The 15,178-nt window shown below is 37.2% G+C and overlaps 1 protein-coding gene across 4 annotated transcripts in view; it reads right to left on the bottom strand.

The window, feature by feature from the left end:
* LOC137268927 (rap1 GTPase-activating protein 1-like) overlaps positions 1-15,178 on the bottom strand; it is a 299,889-nt gene that overhangs the window by 97,685 nt on the left and 187,026 nt on the right. Inside the window, exon 1 of one of the 4 annotated variants that reach the window (XM_067803542.1) lies at positions 4,742-4,788. The exons of the other annotated variants lie outside the window; for them this stretch is intronic. The gene's annotated coding sequence lies outside the window, so the exon portion shown is untranslated. Of the gene's footprint in view, positions 1-4,741; positions 4,789-15,178 lie in introns of those variants that run through there. 4 annotated transcript variants of the gene reach the window in all.

Here is a 15,178-nt window from a genome sequence, read left to right as displayed (position 1 = left end):
AGACCTAACAAAAAATACCACAGTTTCTTTTTGTAGTGATTTGGCTTGTACACAGCTCTTGCCATAGGAAATACATATCATTTGATGGGCTCCTGATTTTAAGAAAATTATTAGACAATTTATTTTGAAAATAACAGAAGATTCCTTTTCATGGACAGCAAGTATACAACATGGCGGTCTGTCCAACATGAGGAGACAGTTCCCATATGCCTGAAACAGGAAGTGGTTTAGTGCTTCTACCATGACATAAATTCTACTCATACCACAGAAAAGTGGATTCTCATATTATCTCAGGTGATTAAGGTTATATGACTATTTTAGTGCAACTCAGTTGCCTACATTTACATTTTAGTCACTTCTGCAAAGTAAAAACATTCGCAACTCATTGCTAAGATCAATATACTTTGTATCCTTGAATATTTCATCAGACTGTTTCAGTGTCCTACAAAAGATATAAATGCAACCGTCAACTGTCTACTCCAAAATATGAGTGTAGACGCACATAAAAAAATTTGAAGCAAACAAAATTGTTTATAGCACTGGATTATTGGCTCATTAAACATCATCTGAATGATAATGAAATTTGCTGCACGAAACAGTTCTGCAAGAAGATTCAATACTGGTGATGCATCACCCAACGCCGTTCCTTCATCTTGGATTTATCCAACAATGAAGTTTTTACAGATTGATGTGAGGCATCAGCCATTACTATTTAAGACAATCAATGGTGTTTCTAGCCTGTAAACTTTGATGAAAAGATAAAATTGGGATAAAGTTCCAGAGAATGTTGCTATTTCTGAGACGGTCGTAAATGTATTGCATAATAGGATGATTTAACGTCTTTGTACACACGTTCACAGTTGAATCGATACAACTGTGATGAACGGCCATGATGAAATTGAATGAAATGAAGGCATGCATGCATCACAAGTCACAACTGTAGCATGATGCTCCATTGTTATATTTTCTAAAACATGAAGTTCCCCAATTATTTTTCAAACATAAGGAAACCTGCAATATTTCTGCACCCTTCTAAAAAGACCCAATATCTCTTTTAACTGTTTTGAAAGAATAATTTTCCAGGCCAATCTCTTTCAGCAAGCACCAGATGATGTTCATCCTTACCAGTAACATGGTCTTTCCTTTTCCTGTATGGGAAGCTGTTTTCTAACAAGAAAGACAGGATATGTCACATGCTCCTTGAGACATGATGCTCTCATGGTTATTTTCCAACAGAAACACATGAGATGTTTTATCTTTTTATTACTGCAAAAGATAATCTTACACAGACAGTGTTAATCAAGTTTAATAGCACAATTATTCATTCCACACAGTCTTAACACATGATTAATGACGCCAGATCATATAGCTGCCACAGTAATTATCTTTTTATCAAATTGTGGTAGTAACCATTTGAAATATGTGCTAGCTACAGACCAAAGAAAAAGACAGCAGCAGACCCAGCAAAGATCAATGTATTTGCTGAGACAAGTTCAAAGGATATACTCTTTATTTCCAAAATACTATGATCATCAATATTCACTGTCCCACAAGCTTGTCCCTGCATGGTTATAGGCCCAGATTGCGACAGTTGGACTAAATGAAGTCACAAAATGAAATCTGGAGATTTTGTTGAAAGATTACTTGCACAAGGGAATCAATTTCTCTTTAATGAAATATTTCCAATTTCATATCAACCAAGCAGCTATAGCAAGAGACATTTTCAAAGGTTTAGCAGAAGAAATTCAAATTTGAAGAATTTAACTCTATTTGTGTTTCAAGCAAAGTTGAGAGGAGATACTAAATTGGTTTCTGTATGAAAATTGTACATGCATGCAAATCAGAATTCCTTGGTCAACAGAAATATTTCTTTGGACTTCTGAGGTTCCTCTGAATGATTAATGCAGCAGAACCATGAGCTCCAGAGTGTCAGCACAAACATTATCGAGCATTTAAGCTACTGCTAACACAGGGACACAATTCAACCCCTGAAGACCAAAGGATGAATTCTATATCCGACCTCAAGAAGCTTCCTAATTGGACAATTTGAACACATGGGATGGCATCATGGGATATATTCGTGGCCCAATTACCCTGGTTTACTTCCAAAACCAGAACAATTACGATATCTCCACAACATCTTGGCATGAATCGACACCAATGCAATGGGCCAACAACCTCAAAAGAATAGGCAACTATTCGCATTGATCTTCCCCCAAAAGTTTTAATTGCTCGATTTCCATGCAAATGTGGAATTATCCCAGCAATGCAGACGTGAATTCTGATCAAGCTCGCTGCTACTCGCAGCAGCCTGACCACCTATTAGATTACCAGGACCTGTGAACGGAATACAGATCAAGCAATGAAAGAATAATTACTGGTAGCAAAAAAATGTAATGTCAGACTTTGAGAAATCAAATCATGTATCAGGCTTGTTTAGACGCGACATACATGCATAAAAGCATGGAAAAAATAGTGTCATAGTGAGTGAGTGAATGAGTGAGTGAGTGAGTGAGAGAGAGAGTGAGAGTGGGTCAGTGGTGGTTTTGAGTGTCTTTCTATCAAATATGTGTACTGATGTGCATGATCTCCACCACAGGCCTGTCATTTATTGACAGATCATCATCAAACAGCTAAAGTATTGCTGATTAAGCCATTAACAAAATAAACAAAATAATCGAACAATTACGATCTTTGAGGCAAGTTAGAGGTGAATGGATTATTCTTAATGGCCCCCCTTTTTTAGTCTTCGTCTACAATGACATATTATCCCTGAATAAAGTTATATTTTATATGACATACATCCATAAACTTATTCCAAAAGAGCCATGACCAACTCTTTTATTTCTTAGAGATGAAGCAGTCCTCCTGACCCTGAGTTGGACTCCTTGTTCAATCTATTCTCTAGGGTCTGAGCGACAGACCAGACTTGTCCCAGACACCGTAATTACAACCATGTGTGAAACAAGGCATTTTCTCCGTGTAATTAGGGGAATCGTTAACTGTTCAATTGATACACATCATACAATGTCAGTGAAATTAATTTGGATTGAAGCTGCTTGGACCTTCTAAAAAATCCAGAAAGCTAGAAATTTATCTGGTCATAGATCATTGTTTACAACACTCTAAGCCCAAGAATGCACATCATGTTTGATGGCATAACATCATGCACCATGAACGCATGTATCACAACTGTAGCATGATGTCCCACTCTAAGATTTCCTAACACACGAAGTCCTCTTGTGAAATTTAACAATGAAGACTCTCTGCTACAATACTATTGAGTCAAGATTTATCTTCTCTGTCAAAGTCCAAGAACTTCACAATGAACATGTAATATGCTCACTCACAAGTATCAGTTTATGATTTGAACTTACAACCACATGACTGGCTGGTTGGTATGAGGCTACTCACATAAAGCTGACGAATGCGAGACACAATTCAAACCATGAATGAGGAAACTATTAGGAATATATTTATGCACAACACAAAATTATTCATTAGAAAAATGTACCCCGTTATATATTTAACATTGTTTCATCAAATTCTGGGTCAAAATAGCAAACATGTTAAAATGAGTTTGTTTCAGTTTCCCCTTGTCATCCTTAAATAGTCAGTTTCAAATAAAAAAAAAATTTTTTTTAAAGTTAATGGTATTTTTTCAAAATTTGTATGAGAACATGAGACGGTTTAAAGGGTTTAATTAGGCTACTGATGAACGATCACAAGCAATCCCAAGGAACAAGCCTCTTCCTAGTTCTGAGACATTCAATTGGCCTTAAGAGATGAGACGTCCACAAAATAAACTAGTTTGCACAATGGCATTTTCCTAAAACATAATCACTTAGACTTGACAGGAAGATCGATCCGAAAGACAGTGTAGCCAGGGAGGGTGAGGGAGCCAAGTGGAGCAAGAGCTGGAGCTAAGACAAGGCTCCACAAACTAAATACATGATACATCCTTCAGGCAAGGCATTGTTAGACAGGGACCAGGCTGAGTTTTGTATTAATGAGGTTCCAAATTGAATTTCTTTTTAGAATTGCGTGCTGTTCAGAATTTCTGCAACAAATTCAAATGTGAATGACAGGCTAGGATGAGGTTCGAATTTCTGTAATCATTTGTAAAATAAGTCATTTTTGTTTTTCCCCATTTTCCAAGTTTGTTTCAGTGCTGTGCTGTGTAGGAGATTCTTCAAATGAAATCATTTCTTAGAACAATTTCACTGTGATCTGTTCATTCAAATATATGATGAAAGTGAGCATTTGAAATTCCATCTGTGATCAGCTTCTGAGTGAATGAATCATGGTATCTCATTTCAAGGACAGGTAATGTTGAAATAGAAGGCAATGTCTTGACTTGAATTAAGAAATTGTGGGTCAATAGCAATGTGGTCAGAAAATAGACCCAAGACACCTTGAGGAGTCTGTTATATTCCACATGCTCACACTACACTAGGTCACAAAATCACCAACTTGATACATTGGCTGACATGTTCCTCCATTCATACACTTGGGGAAAAAAGTAGCTGAAATCTCATCTGCTGGCATGTTGCCATCGATTGGCTCATATCTGCAAGCATTTTGTAAAAATGTCCAAATTAATGCAATTTGCAACATTTCTCAAGGGAGGCTGCACAATTAGAACTCCCTTACTGTTACAGCTCCACATGCATTCTCACATTCCATAGCTCAGCAGCAAGACATGCACAATATCTGATATTACAATTTACAAAAATCCTACCTTTCTCGCCTTTTGCGAGCACTGAATGAGATGCAAGAATTCCATCTTCTATACTTCTGTGACAATGCAATGTCCGCGTTCGGAGAGTCTCGGAAGTTCCGACAGCTCTGGGATCCTGGAATAACCCTTTCCATCTTTGATGCTATACAAAAGTCCTCTGACTTTAGTGCAAGAAAACACCCATTAAAATGGAAATGTTCAGTCAGAAATCTACTCCTTCCTTGCACGGCATGAGTCACTCAATTCAGTCCACTAACCAAAATGTATTGTGACAATTTTCTCCCTTTTCCGATTATGCAGTCTCAAAATGTAATCATACTCCTCCCCTCAAGTGTATTGATGAATCTTGATCTTCATAAGCCGAGAAGATACATAGTTGCTTCGATCACATGATTTCATTCAGGGGAAACAGACGGCATCCCTGTACCAAAACACCAAGCGCATTCCGGCACAGGATCAGGGACGAAGAAGCCTTGATCAAGAACAAGGTCACAAACATACCCCACAACTTCCATAAACAGAGCGCTACAGAGGGGCATCCAAAATTGATTTCTTCGTTCAATCACATGTGAAATAAATTGGGTCTGCAAGTCAGATGGTTGTGTTCTAAGTAACAACTCCTGCTGGGAAATAATTCCTCAACCGATTGGAAATCAAAATCGGGCGGCCAAACAACGATAGCAGTGGCCCTCCTCACAACTGCTGTCAAATTCCGACGTATTGCTTCACAGGCACCAGGAGCTTCTCTCTTCTGATTCACAATGCGAGTTCTCTTTCCAGTGACAAGTCTACTTCGTCAAAACTTGCTAAGGCATCGGCTAACTAATTCTCGATCCTCCCTCTTGCCCTCCCCACAATTCATAATTAATCACTCCAATCATTAGGTTTTCAATGTAAACAGGTTGTGAATAGTTTTGATACACTAAAAGCATCTATAGACTTTATGTGGTTTTTGAACAGTGCATTATTGGCCAATGTTGATGTTTGGATAACTCTATACATTCACTAAAAGCATGAATGTTTATTTGATTAAAATTTATAACACACCAAAGAATTCTTGAAAAGACTAATTCTAGGCTGTTATCTTCTTTCTAAAAATAATTACAGGGTTTGAATATCGAAGGAAGTATAATAAATTTTCACACGATCCTACACATGACTATAGTCATGTTTCTGTTTAGGAGGAAGAATTAATGGTCCGTAAGTTTTTTCTGAAAGACATCACTTTTTAAGATTTAGATATTTCAAATCTACTTCCCTTTTTTTCTAAAATAATCAATGAACATGAAATAACATTTTGCTTAGGGAAATCAATATTTATATCACGATCTTTTAAGTTTATATCTGGCACTGATATTAAGCTCAGCAAGTGAAAGAAAACTTTTTCTATTTCTCATTGATTTATATACAATATCAAGATGAGCCCACTGAACTGAATGTTGATTCTACCATACTGTTAATCACAGTTTTCTCAAGTAGCCTTTGAAGGATGAAACATCAAATTCGGGAGATCTGATGCACAGTTATCACAGAGACTCTTATCCACTGTGTCAGATACACATTCAGTGCTAAGCCAAAGCATTCAAAATGTCAAAGGTTTTCTTCACTGTCTTCACAGTTGGCACATGACAACCTCTTTAATCTGATTCACCAGTCACTAGATTGGTACATTCAGTATTCTCAGGTAGAGTTCTATGTCACAGTACATGTGTCATCTGTCTTCACGGTTGTCTGCTGGAGTCTTATGTTCACAGGTCTCACTAATGAAGTAAAGGAAAATGACACTTGTCACAATTACTTCATTACCAACGTCATGAAACATATATCCACTTCTCAATGACCTTAAGTCTAATTGCTCTTTTACATGAAAGCTCACCAATCTGACACCACAACAATATCTCCAACTGAAAAATGAAACTATCTGCCAGTTCTTGTCTCTTCCCCCATCTCTTCTTCCATGCCCTGATTATTCTTGACACAAATCTAAGTTAGAACTCTGAATAATCTCCATACTTCAAATACCACAATACTCGAACATATCTGATACCATGTTAAATTTAAATATAAACATATCCAACAGCTATGAATCCTGAAGTGTAAATTTTCCTCTAGCTCGCCATAAAAATCCTGTCAACACAATTCCTCCAGTGACTTGAATGCGTTTAAGGTCACAGGTCCTAATGCATTACATCCAAAATGTTTAAGCGAAATATATTCGTTAGCGTCATGTTATTGGCCAGTCTTGAAAAAGGTTTCATGAATTTCAGAAATGTCTACCACTGGAATATGTGGATGAGCCCAAACTGAATTGCATCTCGGCCATAATAATGTAACAATCAACGACCTTGTCACAAGGACAAATACACTGAAATTGAAATTGGAACCTAGATTTTTTTGCTCTCAGAACATGCAAGTCTTGCTTCGCCTCAAACAACTGGCACAAATTCTGACAGAAAATATGAGCTTTTTCGATGTAATTAACCAGAATTCAGCTTTCTAACAGCTAGCACAATGACAAGGCCTTCCCTGACAGATTCTATGATGGTCATACAAAGTGGACATAACCACCACCAAATTGCGACACAAGGCAAAAACGGTTCGCCAGGCCTATTGCTCATTCTTTGACAGTAACCATCTCGTTTTGAAATTGCCAGGGATGAATATACGGCTGCTGGTTGGAATAATGTTTGTGAAAACAGTTCTGTGGAAGGATGGCAGCCATTGCGGTGCTTAACACAATACGGCAGATGTTGATGTGAGGATCCTGTTATAAGTAAACCCAAAAGTATTGATTTTTCAAAATTTACCAGAATTGGATTACACCCTGTCAGTCATAGGGGAACTATTCTCTAGAGTATCAGACAGGCCGCTGACATCGACATGATGTTGTTATTCAGCTTTGTGTTGAACAAGAAAGTGTTTGGCCATGTGTACAAGCTGTGCTCAATATCATCAGACAAAACCCATACACCAATGTAATGAGTTCTTCAAAGACAGGCTTACCAGGAGACGTGGGGTAGCTTAGTGGTTAAAGCATTTGCTTGGACAGCTGCGGACCTGGGTTCGATTCCCCATATGGGTACAATGTGTAAAGCCCATTTCTGGTGTTCACCACTGGAATATTGCTAAAGAATAAAACCCATTCACTCACTCTCAAAAACAAACCATGATTTAACAACACACATGAAGACCTGACTCTTTAAAGAATGTACTTATAGAATGAGGCTGTCTTTCATTAAGATCCACCAGTGTTTTCTGAGCACATTCATCAAGCAAAATGTCACATCTCTAGGTTCCTCGTGGACAGTGAGAAATGTGTATCACAGTCAAAGGTTCATCTTCGGGGAATTGGGTTAGAATTTGGCCATGATCACCATTCTTGATATTCATGCAGCCAATGAAATTGCAAGCAATTCAATCGCCTGCGGTGTTGGTCTTGTATATATCATCACAAGCTTGATTGGAATGGGGAAGCTGGGGCTTCTATCACTGGGCCAAAGAGATTACATGTGTGATACTCCTTACATCAAATGAAAACTGAAAATTCTGACCACTTTCTTCAAACAGGCTTTCTTTCCACATACTGTTCATCTGTTTAAAGCAGTCCTTATATTTAAAAAAAAGAGCACTATTATCTTTTTAGCATTATTCCTGCAATATCACAGCAGTGGACACCTGAAATAGGCTTGACGTATTGTACCCATGTAGGGAATTGAACTTGGACCTCTGGCAAGACAAATGAGCTCTTGAACCACTCCGCCACCCCACCCCCTTCTCACCTCTGCCTAAAGGTATGTTGCATACAAAAGAGTTGTAACTGAATATTGTGAGAAGAAATCCAGTGATCTTCAATATCACTGTGATATCAAACTGTTTCACAATCATGCAGTTAAAAAAAATTCCTTAATTTGAGTACAATAGTAGAGTTCACATATTCTACAACTTTGTTTTGGTATATTGGTATCATATCCAAACAGAATCTTTGCAAAAACCTTCAGTGAGTTCTCTCTCTAATGAGGCCCTTATATACCACCCTGTTTATTTTGTATTTCAATTCGATGCAAGTAATATCCATGTTGAATTTTCTCAACAGAACAGATTACAGAAATGGAGAAAAGGTCTTCCCAAAAAAATAAATCCAATTTTGAAGATGTATGGAATCAGCGACTGATTGGCTACTGAGAGCATCTCCTTCGTACCAAAACACATGTGATGGTTATTGTTCACGTGTGCACAAAAATAACCAACTTAAAATCCACTTCAAGATGGAATTGGAGACAGTCAAAACACTGCCATTATGTAGGCCTACTGCTCATAAGACAACCGTCAAGGGAATCAGCCCAATTCTGGCACCATAGTATGAAAACTTCAAAAGGCTGACTGTCCATCAAAGGCTATTAAGTCTTGAAAAGCCTTGAGTCAGCAGTGAATTAGGAAAGGAAGTCATTATGAAATGTAATAAAGATTTCATTAACAGATATCACATCTATCATTTCAGGAAAGTTTCTGGTTGCGTAACTTCAATCATGAAATAACTGTTCAAATTAGATCTGAAACCTCAATAGTATTGCCACTGGTCTTATATAGTTTGTGTCTGATTGATGGAACTTGGATCTTTCAGCAACTCGGGTCCAAAGGTCACTTTTGATCTATACAAAGGATATACTAGTTATTGTCAACTTTCAACAACAAGCGAAAGTGGAATGTAACAGATCCCTCAAAACAACCATTCCTTTTTTATACCAGCTGTGATCAGGAACATCAGATCTTGATAATTATTGTCAAAACACACCAAAAAATGAAACTGATTCTCTTGAAGGACATGCTTTGGAGTTGGAATGGTAAACCTTTCAACCTTTGGCCAATACGCAAGAATTAATGGTCTGTTGCAAAAGCAGACGTCTCCTAAGTCCTCAAATGTCAGATATTCTATAGACATGATAGTTGCCATGTAAACAGATGCCAGGATGTTCTTGAGGTTGAATGCCAGGCAGGGTAACAACATATATCACAATTTACATACTTAAAATTGAACTGTGGATCAAAACAAGGGGGACTCAAAGTGTTCATGGTGTCTATCACTGGATGAGCGTGTGTATGTTTGGTTTCATGTTTGTAGTAATCTTCCATCAATATCACACCAAGGGACACCAGAAATGAGCTTCACACTTTGTGCCCATAAGAGAAATCAAACCCAGGTCCTTGGCATGAAGAGCAAATGTTTTAACCTCTAGGCTACCCCACTGCCCAAATCACTTTCTGACCTGGCCTTGACTAATCAGATACTTTAGTTGGAACTTCAAAAACATACTTAATGAGTACAACTCAACTACAGTGGATCTCTTCCTGCATATTTCTGTTGTACACTTGTATACGGACATGAACACATCTGACGAAACACTAGATTACTTGTCTGCACAGTACATGTTTTCATTATGCACCGACACAAAACACATCCTTTGCACACAAATGACATACATTTCACTCAGGAGACATTATGTTATCAGATGACTCTCATGTATTGTTAGCCTTCTGGTTAAAGCATTTGCTCATCACGACTGGGTTTGGATGCCATTCTACCACTATGACCACCAATTTGAACACTACTACTCCATCTCCACATTGAGTGAGTGAGTGAGTTTCGTTTTACGCTGCTTTTAGCAATATTCCAGCAATATCACAGCAGGGGACACCAGAAATGGGCTTCACACATTATACCCATGTAGGGAATCGAACCTGTGTCTTTGGCGTGATGAGCAAACGTTTTAACCACTAGGCTACCCCAACGTCCTCTCCACATTGGGTCAGTGGGACAGCCTAATGGTTTGGCAGTTGTGCATCATGCTGAAGACCCACTTTCAGTTCCCTGCATAGATACAATGTGTGAAGCCCATTTCTGGTGTACCCTGCCATATTGCTGAAATATTGCAAAAAGTCGCGTAAAAATAAGGCTCATTCACTCATGGATGGTGGGTAAGGCAACTCCTAGCCTTCACATTGTGGGTGTTTTTACCTTCAAAAACATTATTCTTCCCAATCTTCTAAAGATACTCTTGCTGTCCAGGATAAAGACCAAATTTATCTACATGGGCCCCGAACAAGGACATTGCCATTTCAGTTGAAATTCTTTTCATCTCTTTCTCAGAACAATCTCAAATCTAAAAGACAGTACTGTCTTATCCTAATAAATAAAAAATTGGATTCCCTGTGTGGGTATTATCAAGTGTGAAATAAGCAGGCAATTCTTTCACTGCAAGTGCAAATTCATTACTCACCAACGTCCAATGATTTTTAAAGTTATGAAATCAATAACGATTTTCTGGAGTTGCCTAACCTTGGCCATTTAAGAGAGTATAAGTGTGGCCGCTTAGATGACCTGTACAGCACCAAATATCACAATCCTAGAAATAGAGGTGACATCCATTATGCCGTAACATTAAAATGGTGGGCTTGTAAAATACATTCTATTAATTTTCTGAGTGAGTGAGTGAGTGAGTGAGTGAGTGAGTGAGTGAGTGAGTGAGTGAGTGAGTGAGTGAGGTGTACGATGACATGTCTTCAACTAAATCTATTCCATCAACTCACAACCAGCACAGGTCGCTGAAGCCTGAGTGAGTGAGTAAGTTTAGGGACAACAGAAATGTACTTCACACGTACTCAAGAATGGAAACAAACCCAGGTCTTCAGCATGACATGTGAACACTTTCACCACAAGGGTACCCATCACCCCTGCTGAAACATGATTCTAAACTAGATTCCTCATGTCACTGCTCGCATTATTAATATATGTGGTATCAATAATAATGAATATTTTGCTTCAATCTTTATCATGATGCAAATGTTTATTATCGTGATCATATTACAAACTTGTATAAATTATTCAAAGAAAAAGAATTCAGAAAATGTATTTTATGATTTTTTCCCATTATCTGCAAAGCATGATCTGAAATGAGTTTTCCAATATGGCCGCCACTAAAATATTCACTGTAGCTGATCTTCAAATCTGAGCACAGACGCTGGCTCAGTTCATATGTATGTAGTCAACATGTTCAAACATCAGTAAAGTATGACATTACTACCCTATACAAATGTTACAGAATCAGCATTTCTTCAATGTATGATCCTTGTCATATAGTCAGACATTTCTACTTCAAGATGTGTAAAAATGAAAACACTTTTCTTACAAAGCACCTTCCCCTACCATGACCTTCAAACAACATTGAGAATCACATAAAGGAGAAGCGTTTTATGAGTATTTCTGCTGCCATATGTCAACCTATTGCCTGAAATCAATAATCGCAACAGTAAATAAGCAGTGGATTTATGTAAACAAGTGTTCTTCCCAATCAGTTTGTCTGGTGTCTCCATCGGATGCCAACACATGTATTGTTCCCCTGACATTAAACTGCATATGTAAAATCATAGTGGCACAATGAAAGTGTGTTTGAATTTCTGTTGAACTGTCGATCAAGAAGATATGTCCGTTTCCACAGATATCACGTTTCTTATAATACTTTATGGGACATAAAACAGAGTGGTATTTGCATAACAAGTATATAACGCTTATTGTATTTCCATAATTCTCGCATTCTGATGCTGCAGGAATGGGGCAAAACAAAAATGTCAATGCACAGACCAACAAAGTGGGTTCAGGAACTGTTAAGGCAATAAGGAATTAATTATCAGATTTTCATTCATTACCTCACTGACAATGATTTGTTGTCCTGAACCCTTATAAACAATATACCCATCTAGGCTTCATGACAAAACCCTTTTTTTCCATCTGAGCCAGGAGTCTGTTGTTCTATTCCTACCATTTATTTCTTTGCTGCTAAGTAGTATCCTAGCAACATCATGGAGAACACAACCTAGGTTGTATATACATGTATCTACTTACCAGTAGGAATATGAATTATATCTTACATATAAAAGAATACATTGTATCCAAACTTAAAATTTGAAATCAAATAATGGCTTAAGAGACAGTTTTGTTTGTTGGTTGTTTATGCCAAACCACAGCAATATTCCAGGTATATGGCGCTGAGCTATAATATTGGACTGGACAATCTAGTGATCAATAGCAAGAGCATCTATTTAAGTGATTGGGATAAAATGAAATGTGTAAACCAAATCAGTGGGCCTGACTACCCAAACATGTTATTTGCTTGGGTCATGGGTCATTAACAAAAACAAACAGCATTACTTTGAATACATAAGGCCATTTAGAAAGTGTTAAAATGTAACACGTTATGTTTGGCATTACATTTTCTAAGTGTAGTACAGATTCTAGTACTTATTCGGGTCCAATCTGGGATTCAAACCCACACCTGCCACGTACAGAGGTACTGTAAACACGAACACAGCTGTAAGTATTCACAAAATCTGCCTAAATTAGCACCAAGATCAACATCTGAACAAATTTATCATTATTTCATTACCATGTATGTTCTTTCCACAAACCATCGGAAATATTGCCTTGAGAAGCATGAATATTTTATTACACATGACATGACTATCTATGATTATCTATAAATCTATATCTACTCTCTTCAAACTACATATTTGTACACATAAATGAATTCAAAACAAACAGGAAGTAATGAATATTGTTGACATAAACCTAATGTATAAACACAAAACCCTTTCCTCATACATAGGAAATCTTTGCTAAAAACAGAGCCAACAGTACAATTCAAACTATTTCATGAGCATGTGATTTTGTGTGTGTTTGTTTTTTTATAATTAACTCTACAAAGCCAATTTGCAGTTTGGTTCCGTAATTTGACCGTTGGCGAGAAACATTATTCGCTCCGCATCAGTGCCCCTTTAACTCTACAAAGCAAACAGACAATATACTAATATACCCGTTGCTTAACCACATACACAACAATTACGATGCTATTGTCCACAGAAAAAACCCCGAAAAGATACCATATCATTGCATAATCCCTAGTTAGCTGTAAAATCATCTGTTTTAATCCCACAAAGGCTAAGCTGATTTATACACCAAGGTGCCGAGATGTCTATGTGAAATTATACATCACCAGACCCATAACACTCAGGGCACACTGACAACACTATCATATGCTGTAGGCATATGATATCTGGTAGTGTGAAAAACTGCACATATACATGCGACTTCTTAATGCAGTGAATATTTTAATATCAACATTGATAAGAAATAAGTCGATATCTGGAGGCATAAAATGTACCCTTAAGTTCTGGTCACACATACCTGAAATGTGTTGGCTGTCATAGGGGCATTTACATGTAAGCTTTCATAGTCATCAAATTAAGTACATGGACATAATTTATTCATCAAATTTACAATAATTCTTACAGCACAGTACTGAAACCTTTACCATTTTACACATGAAATCACCTGATTTATTACCTATCTCAGACCTGGGCACTATGAATAGACAAGGATAAGTCCCCACTTGCCAAGAATGATGACTTCTTCTTTCCAGTAGTCAACTTCCCCCTTTAATCTGAACAACTATCCTGCCACTCTGACTTTATGTGACTGCACTACAACTGATCACGCACTTTCTACATGGATTCCTATGATCCCAGTTGGATCTGGATTAATGAATTTATGTCTTTCAAAACAGTTTGGTAGATGATCCACAATGCAATTTCAGATTTTGACTTGTAATACAGTTCTGGTTACAACAAGCAATTAAAATCAAAGAAAATTCTAAAATGTCTTGAACCATTTATTATTTCATAAATGAATCAGTCTAATAGTGATCCGATAAGGTTCAAGGTAGAATAGGCCTTCAGCAATCCATGCTTGCCATATTACGCAACTGACAGGTTATCCAACTAACAGGATCACTTGATTGTCTGGTCCAGACTCTATTTACAGACTGCTGCCATATAGATGGAATATTACTGAGTGTGGCATAAAATTACACTCAGTCTGATATCTTATCTGTCTGCCTGTTAATAAAAATTTTTACATTTATGTTCCATACAATCCTTTCCACCACAATAAGACATGTAATACAAATGAATTCCGAATCTGTGCAGACTACATATTCCTCTTGGCAACAAATGAACATATCTGCATGCACAGAGTGAAGAGAACAAGTTTGAGAAAGAAACATCATTTTAAGCCACAACAAAGGATTTCTTATTGCCATCATATTGAAAAATTATTCAAACATAGATATGGACCAATGTCAAAGCCATCAAGTATGTATAATCTCCTGTTACATCACACATCAACTATAAAATCATGGGACGATAATATCAACATTATTTTGTCATGACCTAAGGATATAATTTCTACATTTTTGTGTTTTACATAGTCTTCTTAATAAAACATTGGACTGATTTGATTATCATAAACAAAAATAAACACTGTTCTACTAGAAACTTAGCAAGCTGCATGTTGAATGTCCTACACAGATTTGACAAGATCAATACAAA

The sequence above is a fragment of the Haliotis asinina genome, chromosome 16 (genome assembly GCF_037392515.1).
Source record: "Haliotis asinina isolate JCU_RB_2024 chromosome 16, JCU_Hal_asi_v2, whole genome shotgun sequence".
Classification (NCBI taxonomy): Eukaryota; Metazoa; Mollusca; class Gastropoda; order Lepetellida; family Haliotidae; genus Haliotis; species Haliotis asinina.
Note: the sequence above shows the minus strand (reverse complement) of the source record. Positions and strands in the feature narration are given on the sequence as shown.